The 11912-nt window shown below is 38.3% G+C and overlaps 2 long non-coding RNA genes across 2 annotated transcripts in view; both read right to left on the bottom strand.

Moving 5' to 3' along the window:
- Positions 1-381: 381 nt before the first annotated feature.
- Positions 382-6899, bottom strand: LOC121032655 (uncharacterized). The gene is made up of 3 exons (XR_005791417.1): positions 6760-6899; positions 3156-3239; positions 382-557 (listed from the first exon to the last, which is right to left on the bottom strand). It is a non-coding gene; the product is annotated as an uncharacterized LOC121032655 (long non-coding RNA).
- Positions 6900-6943: 44 nt separating this feature from the next.
- LOC121033048 (uncharacterized) overlaps positions 6944-11912 on the bottom strand; it is an 85899-nt gene continuing 80930 nt past the window's right edge. The window contains exon 7 of the long non-coding RNA XR_005791664.1: positions 6944-6975. This is a non-coding gene — a long non-coding RNA (uncharacterized LOC121033048). The remainder of the gene's footprint in view (positions 6976-11912) is intronic.

Raw genomic sequence — 11912 nt, 5'->3', positions numbered from 1 at the left:
AGAGAATTAGTCCCCAAAATACTTCAATTGGTAAGCAAGCTAAAAGGCCAATCTCAAAATCCATAGAACATTATGTATTATTCACATAATAATGATAACAAAGATAAAAATCATGTGGTTCTTACTGAGTCCAGAATTTTTGAAGTACTTTATAAGGACTGTCATACAGCAACATTATGAGTTAGTTATTATTATTATTATTATTCTCACTTTATAGCTGAAAAATTGAGGCATAGAGAAAGAAAATAACTTCTTCATGGTCACACAGCTGGTAAATGGTACATAAATAGTACATAAAATTTCTTTCCCTATAAACAAGATTAAAATCCACTAGGATTTTGACTCATATTAACATGAAAATATATTTTATTGGGAAGATGGTATTAATCACAGAAACTGAGAATAGAGAAGAGGAATAGGAACTTGCCGGGACATGTGGGTCTTGGCCCCAAGAGACGCTCTTCAGATGCCTCCAGTTTTTGCCGCATGAGTCTTTCTTCACAGCATCTGTGAGGAAGGGTCGATTGGTCCAGCTTGGCCCTGTGCCTGCTGCTGGGCTGGTGGTTGGGAGAGGAAGTAGGGTAGAAGTCAGTTGATTAAAAGCTACACTACAAACATGCAGAGTTAGATGAGCAGAGTTCTGCAAGGAGAAAGGGTGTAAGAAGACAAAAAGTATGTATACATTTGAGACCTGGTCTTTTGGGGGAGATGGCTAGTTGGGTTAGGCACCAGCAGGAGTGTATATCCGTTACGACAATAATGAAGGGATTGATTTCCTGCTGAAACCTGAACATAATATCTGCTTTAAAGATTACATGAGGGCACATTGAAGAGTCTTATGTTTGTAACTTTCTATCTAGGATTCATTTTAAGTGGCTTTTACTCTTTCTATCTTGAATCAAATCAAACAGATGACCCTGAATAGAAGTATACTCCAGAGAATTTGAGGGATCCAAATATTGTTTTTCACTCAGTCAAACAAGGGAATTTTGAAAGTACACTTCTTATAGTACCATCAGTCATGGTGCAGAAGTTTAAAAGTCATGGAAAGAACTGAATGCATAAATTATTGTCAGATTACTGTCATCTGTTTTAATAGTGTTGGGATGCCTTTTATTGGAGCTACTTTGATATTTATAGTGCCTTTAAAAAAGACCTTGAATTTAAAGATAAACTTCTGAAATAAATGTTTTTTTGTGTAAACTAGGATTTCTCAATCTTGGCACTATTGATATTTTGCGATAGATAATTCTTTGCTATGTCTGTGGAGTCTGTCTTGTGCATTATAGGAATATACCAGAATTTCTAACCTCTACTCATTAAATGCCAGGAGTACTGTCCCAGCTGAGATAATCACAGATGCTTCCAGACATTGTCAAATGTGTCCTTGGGAGCAAATAGTCCCTGGTTGAGAACTACTATTATAGGCAAAAAGAGAGGGAAAGAGAGAGAGAATTCTGGGAACACCTGTTTGGCTCAGTTGGTAGAGCACGGCACTCTTCATCTCTGGGTTATAGGTTCAAGCCCCATGCTGGGGGTAGAGATTACATAAAAATAAATCTTAAAATAAAAAAGAAAGGGAGGCACCTGGGTGGCTCAGTCGGTTAAGTGTCTGACTTTGGCTCAGGTCATGATGTCTCAGTTCATGGGTTTGAGCCCCACATCAGGCTCTGTGCCGACAGCTCAGAGCCTGGAGCCTGCGTCAGATTCTGTGTCTCCTTCTCTCTCTCTCTCTCTCTCTCTCTCCCTCCCTGGATCACTGTCTGTCTGTCTGTCTCTCTCTCTCTCTCAAAAATAAATAAATGTTAAAAAAAATTATAAAAAAAAAAAAAAGGAAAGGAAGAAATTCTGGACAATGCAATTAACAGAAGACCTTAACTATATATAGTAGAATATTGCCAGAGAAGGCTGAAAGGACAAAGTCCTACTGTTCTCAAAAGTGCTAACCTTAATGTTTTGTAGGAACTTGGCATCACACTTTTTGATTTGAAAATCATCCCAGGAAGTGGCTCTCAATGTGGATGCACAGTTAGAATAATCTGAGGGAATTAAAAAAATATATACTGACACTTAGGCCACAATCTAGAAAAATTATATTTGAAATTCTGGTGGTGGAACCAGAGATTTTTATTTTGGCGAAGGTCCCTCAAGAAATTTTAATATACAGCAATATAATATGCACTAATCTAAAGCAACTGTCCTTTAAAGTCCACCAGGACCAAGCCCAGGAATTTAGCACACTTGGATTTTTGCCCGATTATTCACAAGGGTCAAGGAATTGTAGCACATACAGAAGGTGCAAGGACAGAGTGTCTCAGGACACTGCTCCAGTGATTTGAAGTACTAAGAATCTGGTTGATCATTAAACTGCATAAAGGCAAGATACAATTAGCTAAGGTATTCTCTGATAAACTGGTCATCAAAATGCCAATATAATTTTATATGGGTCCAGGCATTGCACCGGTTTACTAGAAAGCTAGATATTACAATTTTACCATCATATAAGACATCCTTGGGAAAGTTTCAATTCTGTTGGTATACAGTTCTACACGAAGGACAGTATAAGTTCTACCAGGACAGTATACTGTTCTGGATTTAACAGCAGGCCTGATTCTATGTCCATCTATATTTAGCCTATGGATCTAACACCACCATATGTTTGGAATCACTTCTGATCATAGGAGGATTTAAAATAAACAATCAGGAGAACATATGAACTTTCGGCCAAAGGGACTTAAAATTTTTCAAAAATACTGCGACTGGATATTCTGGGTCAAGTTCCCCAGAAGTAGAGTTTTCCACGTGATTCTTGTTCCAGTGACCTTTTAGGGGCCACTTTCAGAAGACAAGGAGTGAGGAAAACAGGGCACTGCAGAGAAAAAAGACAACAAGCAAGACTGTGGTCTTAGGTGGAGACTTGCTTTAGCTTTATCCTAGAAGGGACACTCTGGGGACCAAATTACAGGGCAGATAAAGGCTCACCTTGAGGCAAGGGGAATCAATTTGTTGATTCCCTTTCAGTAAATCAATGGCTCATTGGTGGGGGGAGAAAAGTCTCCTGAGATTGTGTTTGGCTGAGTGCAATTCTCTGGAGAGGCATCTGGTTTGTTGTCAGCCACATGCACAGTAGCTAGGGGACCAGTGAATCCACTTACCAAGGGGATCTGGGCAGACTACCAGCAGCATTCACTGGTGTGTGCACCGTAATTACTTCTTTTGATGTTTTCTGATGCAGTATCCTATTTTAAACATAATTGAATCAGGGAATTAAGACTGACAATATAACATTAGGTTGTCTGTATTTTTTCATTACCTGAGCTATCTTCCCTATCATTTTCGGGGAGAATTTTTAGATATAGCCAATGAATGCTGGCGATAATCAGCTCACTAAAATAAGACCTCCTGGTTCCAAAATAAGAGGTAACTTTTATGTGGCTGATTCCTCCTCTTTTTACTGAGAAACAAAAATCCAAAAATGAATATTTCATAGAGCTTGTGTATTCATTTATTCAACAAATATTTATAGAGTACCCTGTATATACTTTATAATGTGATATAATTTGGGGGTATAGAAGTATGGAAAATAGATACTTTCTGGAGACAGTTCTCTTGGAGCTTTCATTATAATTAAGAGAAAAAGGCAACAAACAAATCAAAAGACAATACTTTATTTACCCAAAGACATAAAAACATTAATTCAAAAACATATATACACCCCTAGTTTATTGAAACATTGTTTATAAAATCCAAGGTATAAAAACAATATAAGTGTCCAGCAATAGACCAAAGGATACAAAAGATGTGGTGTGGAATATTATGTAGTCATAAAAAAGGATGAGATGGTACCATTTGTGATAATATGAATCGACCTAGAAAGTATTATGCTAAGTGAAATAAATCAGACTGAGAAAGACAAATAACACATGATTTCACTCATGTGTGGAATCTAAAAAAAACAAGTGAATAAACAAAGAAACAAAAAAAGCATAATCAGACCTATAAATACAGAGAACAGACTGATGGTTGCCAGAGGAGAGAGAGGTGGAAGGATAGGCAAAATGGGTTCAGGGGAGTTAGAGACACAGGCTTCTAGTTATGGAATGAATAAGTCACGGGAATAAAAGGCATAGCATTGGCAATATAGTCGATAATACTCTAATAGTGTTGTATGGTGACAGATGGTAGCTACACTTTTAATGAGCATACCATAATGTATGGAGAAGTCAAATCACCATGTTTTACACCTGAAATTAATGTAATATTGTATATCAACTATATTCAAATAAGAAATTTTTTTTAAAAAGATAATACTTTTTAGGTGGCAAGTGCTATAGGGAAAAATAAAATAGGTAAAAAAGGATGGATACTGGTGGAGATGGGACTGAATTAATGCTATTTTAGATGCTAAGGAAGGCTTTCTGTTAAGTTAACAACTACAGAGAGCTGAATGAAGGGAGTAAGCTCTGCAGATACAACATTGCCTGGCCTAGAAGTGTTCTGTTAAAAATACGTAACACAAGGGGCACCTGGGTGGCTCAGTTGGTTAATCATCTGATCTCAATCAGGTCATCATCTCACAGCTCTTGAGTTCGAGCCCTGCGTCGGGCTCTGTGCTGACAGCTCAGAGCCTGGAGCCTGCTTTGAATTCTGTGTCTCCCCCTCTCTCTGCCCCTCCCCCACTGGTGCTCTGTCTGTCTGTCTCTCTCTCTCTCTCAAAAATAAGTCAGCATTAAAAAAATTAAAAAAATACATAACACAAAATGCCTCAATAAATTCAATGGTGGTTTTCCATCAACAAATGTTAAGGCATGGACAACTATTTTAGTAAACATGGTAAAACAGCAGTAGTTGTCTGTCACATCTGGTCACTAATAAGATGTGTCTGAGCTGTACCGAAGGCGTAGGGACATCAACATAGATATCATGGTTATTTGAAAAACAAATATATTCACAATCTTTTGTAAGAAACCACCAACAGTATGCAGTAAAGTCTAGTGCATGCTTAATAAAATAAACCCCCTTTATTTAATTATAAATTTACAGGTTGAGTTTGATTAGAATTTAGTGTTTATAAAACAATTTTTTTTTTTTGTTAAAGGTTTGGGAGCATAAAAGAGGCTGTTGATTCTAAAAAGCCTCACTTAGAAGGACATTACAGGTTTGACCTTAGGAAAACAGAAAACAACATGACTACATTTTATGATTATCAAAGGGATGAAGGAGGAAGTCAAATGAAACTGTTCATAGTATCTCATAAAATGAATAACGCTTTGAATTAAACTGTGGGCAGTGAACTGAATATCAATTTAATTTATTAGTTATGTAGGAACTAAAATTTCAATCATTTATAGCACTTTTCCACTTACTGCCTTATACACTCTTAAAGCTCCTAGAGCATCCTGATGGGGAAAAAAAGATTTTGGAACCTACTTAAACAAATTTTCAATATGGACAGCCTCAACTACTTAGCGAAGCTTTAAGAAACTCAGTCGCCTCAAGAGAAGCTAGTTTTGATGCAGAAATCATAGTGCTATTTCTTTCCTTAATCATATCTGCTCATGTCTAAAAATGTGTCACAAGCAATAGTGTAGGTTGCATATGGCAGTACTGAAGGATTGTTGGAAACCTTGACTGTTTACCAAAGAGCATAGTTTTGTCTTATTTCGAGAACAATAGTAGACTAGCCTAATCATTAATGGAAAGCCAAGCCAAGTTCCTACTGCACTTTCCTTTGTCAAAATTTGAGATCCTTTTATTCCTCACCACCAGATTTCTGAGTGAAATAATGTCCTTGGGAATAAATGGACATACTTAGTTTCTAATAATATCATTTTGTGAGTCAATTATTTAGAGTGTTACGAACAGATGGTTTAATCAGAGAATTGAAGCAAGTAGACTTGCCCTAGTCCTGTATCATTGACAATACGTGGCTTCACAGATCTAATGAGACTCCTTGAATTTTGACTTCTGAACCAGAAATTGTATGCTGCTGAAATGGTTACATTTGAAAAAGCTCAGATTGTGTGTGCTGCTGATAGTATATGGGCCTCTCCTCAGGGTTTACTTCAGTAATATCTGTGTTCAAATAGGTTAAAGAGAAATCGTGACATCTGAATTATTTCCAGAATCTAAAATATTCCCGTAGGCTTGAAGAAACCTCAAAAAGTACTCTTAAACCAGTGGTTCCAGAATAAATATGTTCACATGCAATGTTAAGCATGCCTGTTATAAATAAACATTTTTTAATGATTGCAAAAAGAACTTTAGGACCTTGGTAGGGAATTCCACTTCACGTTCACATCCTCAAGTCAAATACGTGTGTCTTGAGATGAAATTCTTCTCTAAGTCAGACATATTACCAATGGGGATTCTATTCTACTTTATATTAAAAGTGTGGGTCTGCCCAACAGGATTTTTTTTTGACAATTCTAGTGTGACTTTTTTGATATTAGAAATAAGTAGCTAAAAGGTCTTCTTGAAAACAATAACAATTGACTCCTGTGTTACTAAGTAAGGTGTTCACAATCCTTAAATGAAAGTGTTGGTTAGAGAACATGAATTAGAATCCATGATACCTTTTTGATTGGTAAGTATGCTACTTTTTGTACATTTTTATACCAATTAATGAGATTCCTAAAAACAGATTAAAAGATAAAACAGAATTTGCAGACACCGTAAGCACATTTTTTTGAGTCACTAAGACATGGTGAGTTTTCATTTTTCTTTCAAATGCTGAAAATCAGAAGGACTGTGACTCACCTTTAAAGGATAGATGAGTTTTAAAAATTTGTGAGCAGTTTATGGGGTGCCGGCATGGCTCAGTCAGTTAAGCATCTGACTTCGGCTCAGGTCATGATGTCACAGTCCGTGAGTTTGAGCCCAGTGACGGGTTCTGGGTTGACAGCTCAGAGCCTGGAGACTGCTTCGGATTCTGTGTCTCTCTCCCCTGCCCCTGCTTGTGCTCAGTCTCTCTTTCTTTCTCAAAAATAAAAAACATTAAACAAAATTAAATATTTATGAGGAGCTTCTATAGAATGAAGGATATGACTCTATAGGCTTTTTCAAATTACACCAATTCAGTCTGAATCTATTCAGGCTTGAACATCTAACTACACAACCCTTTGTCAGGTGATACTACTTTTTTATGGGAAGAGAAATCCAAGTTCACTTAACCAGATATTCTGTAAGATATATTTATTAACACTGGGAATAGGGCCTCAGGGAAGTTAAGTTTCGCATCTATATTGAAAGTCGACGTGTGTGACTAAGATGAGACCAGGAAGCAGGAGGAGGAAGATAAGTGTTTTTGGAGAATAAAGACTCATGTGTCTAATATTCTGAGAGTGTTGTATTTCCAAGTATTTCTAAAAAAAAGGTTAATTTTCAGAAACTTTAAGTGAACACATTAAGCCTTTGGCTAATAAACTCTCAGATAGGAAAAGTGTAAAGGAAAGAAATCAGAAACGTGACCAGGAAACATGGCAGGTGCAAGCTGATCGCTTTGACTACATTTTCAAATAATATTCCTTTGTAAAACTTTACATGCTAGCATAAAATTGGAGAAATGAGTATGTGTAAAACAGGAGAGGAAAAGGTTGAAGGTTAAATTATATATAATTTTCCCTAACTAACGACTTGGATTCCCCTCCCTAGGCTCTCTTGCCCTGTTTTTTTTTTTTTTTTTTAATTTTTTTTTCAACGTTTTATTTATTTTTGGGACAGAGAGAGACAGAGCATGAATGGGGGAGGGGCAGAGAGAGAGGGAGACACAGAATCGGAAACAGGCTCCAGGCTCTGAGCCATCAGCCCAGAGCCCGACGCGGGGCTCGAACCCACGGACCGCGAGATCGTGACCTGGCTGAAGTCGGACGCTTAACCGACTGCGCCACCCAGGCGCCCCTTGCCCTGGTTTTTAAAACCTCACTATGCCCCTGATTGAAATGATTTGGTTTGAAAAACAGGGTTGAAGACTAAAAACAGCAAGCTTTAAGTGCAAGCGGATCCTATAGTTTTAAACACACTTGTTCATAGTTGTTACTATTGTTTTAACTAAAGACTAACTAAAAACAACAACAACAAAACTAAAGATACAGGGGACAATCCAGGAAAATGTCAGTTGCTCAATATTAGCTCAAGGTTTGGCATTTCCTCCTTCATACTCAGAGTTATGGCTCTTTTCTCCTTCCCCAAGTCCTACACTCTGATATTGACCTTCTAGCTCTTCATACTCTACAGTCAGTGAGTAAAGGGGAAAGGGAAGGTCCTGTGGGTTACCTTCCCCCCACCCCCACCCCAAAGACCAAAGATGACCTTCCAGACAAGTGCATACTTTATTTTGGCTAAAGATTTGGCTTCCAATTCTCAGGCGGTATGTCACAGTGGTGAGCTGAATGGGGCCATATATTACTCCCCAAGGACATTTGCGATCGATCCTCTTGCCTAAGGCCCAAAGTAAAAACAAGCAAAGTGTCGCCATTTATTACTTTCGCTAGCATGGTTGGTGTTTTTCAATATGTGATACACGGATCAAAGTTATCTGAATCCCCTAGGATGCAGGCTAAAAGCGCACACACTCACTCTGTATCCTTCACTTCCACCCCATACACATATAATGAGTCAGAGTCTGTGGAGGTGGTTTCTGAAAGTCTGCAGATTCAACAGTCCATCGAGGTGATTCAGCACCCTGAAGGCTGCTGGTAGCTCTGCTCCAAGAGCCCCTCGTTGTGGTGTTTAAGGTCTTGCCCTCAGGCATGAAGTGACCCAAAGACTTATCAAAGGAAAATGGGAGTATTTGTCTAAATCCACCAGCAGTTAAACTCACCTTACTGAGTTGTCACCTAGTGTTTCTTTGTTGTCTGCATCCTCAGGGAGGAATGGAGAAAATGAGTATCAGGCACCGACCTACTCTAAAATTCAAGGGGATACACATGCCCTGTGTCTAGATACTTAAAGATGATAAATGAAGCCAATAAGCTGTTAAATAAAATGTTTCACCTCCTTCTTTGGTAAACATTCCTTCAGAATGTCCTGAAAGGTCAGGTCTAGTTCAGAATTTTCAGATTCCTTGAAGTTGTACGTGGGGTACTTTGTGGCACAGGCAGAGCTGACGGCAGACACATAACCTCCAGCCCATAGCCCACCCTTTCCATCTCAGTCTGCCCAAAACTATACTTCGAGGGGTCTTGCACATATACCAGTGGATACCACATCCTGAAAATATAAGTGCCATTGTCTCTAACCACACGAAGAGCTACTCTATGGCCACGGCCAGTCTTCGGGCCTCACATTTGTCCTTGGAGGAAAAGGCCCTTGCGGCCTGTGGAAGTGAAATATGGGCTACTTTCCATGGGCTTTCAGAGGTAGTGCAATGGGCTCTTGTAAACATGTCCCCTTGGCCTCACACCTTCTCATCCTATGAGAAACGGGGTGGCTAGTGGAAGGCCAGACCAGGACTTGATAAAGCACAAGCTGCAAGGCAGGGACTCGGGGCTATCTTCTGTGCATGGTTGTTAAAATTTAAATAGTATCTGGTCTAAGTTTCTGACTGATTTATTCATTTATTCAAGTAATTTTTGAGCTGTATAAGTATTAGCTTAAACATTGGGATACATTAGTGAGTAAAACAGACTAAGCCGTTGCTCTTATGGAGCTTATTTTCTAATGGATTCTTGAGTCCCATGTACAAGATACCTAACATCTGCTGTCTGAAGACAGTCTGAACATATCCACTGATAGGCAGTTCACTTTCTTTCATTGTTGGCCACAGTTTTCACCTGACTTTTTTTTCAATTGGATATGTGGACACCTTCCCAAGATAGTAAAAATTCCAGCTGGGAAACCCTTTGTTGTATATGGAAGAAAACACAATTTCAAGGAGATAATACTTTTTCTAAAGCCGGGGAAAAAATAAAGAAAAATGATACTATATTTTGAACTGCTTCTTGATTATGATTCTGCTGTCCCAATTAATGTGATATGCTAAATTTGTTTTTAATAAAAGGACAAACCAGGAGTTTTTTTAAGAATTTCTAAACTCGTAATATTTTAAAAGTTTGTAAACTTAAGTTGGTGGACTCCAGTGATTTGTGAATTGAAAATACTTTAATTGCTGTTTAAAATATACCAAGATATGAGTTATCTATGCAAACAGCAATCACAGTATCCAATTTCATATGAGAAACTGAAGTTAAGATATTTTAAATATGGTAAATAAATCTTCTGGATTAATTGACAACTCTCAAAAAATATCACCAGGCAAACCTGTTGATCCAAAAAAAGCTAAGTTAGTGAGACTTAGCGCAGTGAAGGTAAATAGTCCCCCAGGGGTGTCTTCGCAGTGTTTCAGAAATGAGAACTCTGGGGAGGATATGTATCATGGTTAAGGCCTTGGGTTATTTTAGTAATCTTAAGAAGTTTAGGACCTGGGTTGGGTGAGTTTCAGGTGAGTCTTGCAAGATGGAATACTGGTTGGGATTAATAGAGTTTGTGACATAGTAGTTTTGATTGGCAGGCATACAACAAAAGGGTTTTTAAGTGCATACTGATGAGTACGTTCATTATCATATTGTCCAGGAACAAGTACTTTTCCAGAAGGTGGCTAGGCTATTTTTACCAAATCCCTGAGTTGTTTAGATTGTTTAGCACAAAACCAAGAATGTGTGCTTTGTACCAAAACAAATTAGCATGAAAACAGAAAAGTGTGGTGATTTCAGTTCTAAAAAATTAGTTGAACCTTAGCATGAAAACAGAAAAGTGTGGTGATTTCAGTTCTAAAAAATTAGTTGAACCTTAATTTTTTTTCTTCTAATAAATCAGTGTTGTAGAGAAGTTGAAAGTGATTTAGGTATATTTCATTTAGTAAGAAAGGAAACAACAGCCTAATCCGCTTCTCATTTATATGCAAACATATGCCTACACAGTCAAATAATCCAATTAATCTTCCATTTCTACCAGCCATACTAATATTTCATATTTCTATACACTGTTTTTTTAACCAATATTTCTTTTTTTTCTTGAATGTCTTGACCTCTAGATAAACCTATGAGTGAAGGAATAGCAAATTCAATAATAAAGAGCACAATCTTGAGAACTCTGGGATTTATGATTGATTTTGATTTTTCTGCTTTTGACCAGGTCTAATCCTACCATAAGAATGACTTCCTTGGGGCGCCTGGGTGGCGCAGTCGGTTAAGCGTCCGACTTCAGCCAGGTCACGATCTCGCGGTCCATGAGTTCGAGCCCCGCGTCGGGCTCTGGGCTGATGGCTCGGAGCCTGGAGCCTGTTTCCGATTCTGTGTCTCCCTCTCTCTCTGCCCCTCCCCCATTCATGCTCTGTCTCTCTCTGTCCCCCCCCCCACACAAAAAAGGTGAAAAAAAAATTTAAAAAAAAAAAAGAATGACTTCCTATAAGTAAGGAAGATAAAGAATTCAAATTTCTTTGCCTCAGAGTCTCAGCTCTAGGAAACTACCCAGAAGCTGCCCTTGAGCTAAAATTGATGTGCCAAGAACACCCTTGCACTTCCTTTATTTGACGCTAAAATAAATCTGCATTAGGTACACAAGAGCAGTTAGGAGAACTGGCTCAGCTCTAGCTGCTTTCGAATTCATGTGGACGCAACTTCCTCTGAGATTCATATCCTTCTGTTACTCTTGGTGAGCAATTATCAGTGTTAGGCTGGCTTGTAACAACTTTAAAAACAAGCATTTAGGAAATTGAATCTGGTATTAATCTATTAAGAATGATAAAACTTTCTGTGTTGCCTGGGTGGCTCAGTCAGTTAAACATGATTTTAACTCTGGTCATGATCTCACAGTTCATGAGTTCAAGTCCCACACCAGCTCCATGCTGTCAGCATGGGATTCTGCTTCTCCCTCTCTCTCTCTGCCCCTCCCCTGCTTGTGCTCCCTCTCTC

This window comes from Herpailurus yagouaroundi, unplaced genomic scaffold (assembly GCF_014898765.1).
Source record: "Herpailurus yagouaroundi ecotype Mexico unplaced genomic scaffold, PumYag 142, whole genome shotgun sequence".
NCBI classification, from domain to species: Eukaryota; Metazoa; Chordata; class Mammalia; order Carnivora; family Felidae; genus Herpailurus; species Herpailurus yagouaroundi.
This window is presented reverse-complemented; position numbering and strand designations above follow the sequence as displayed.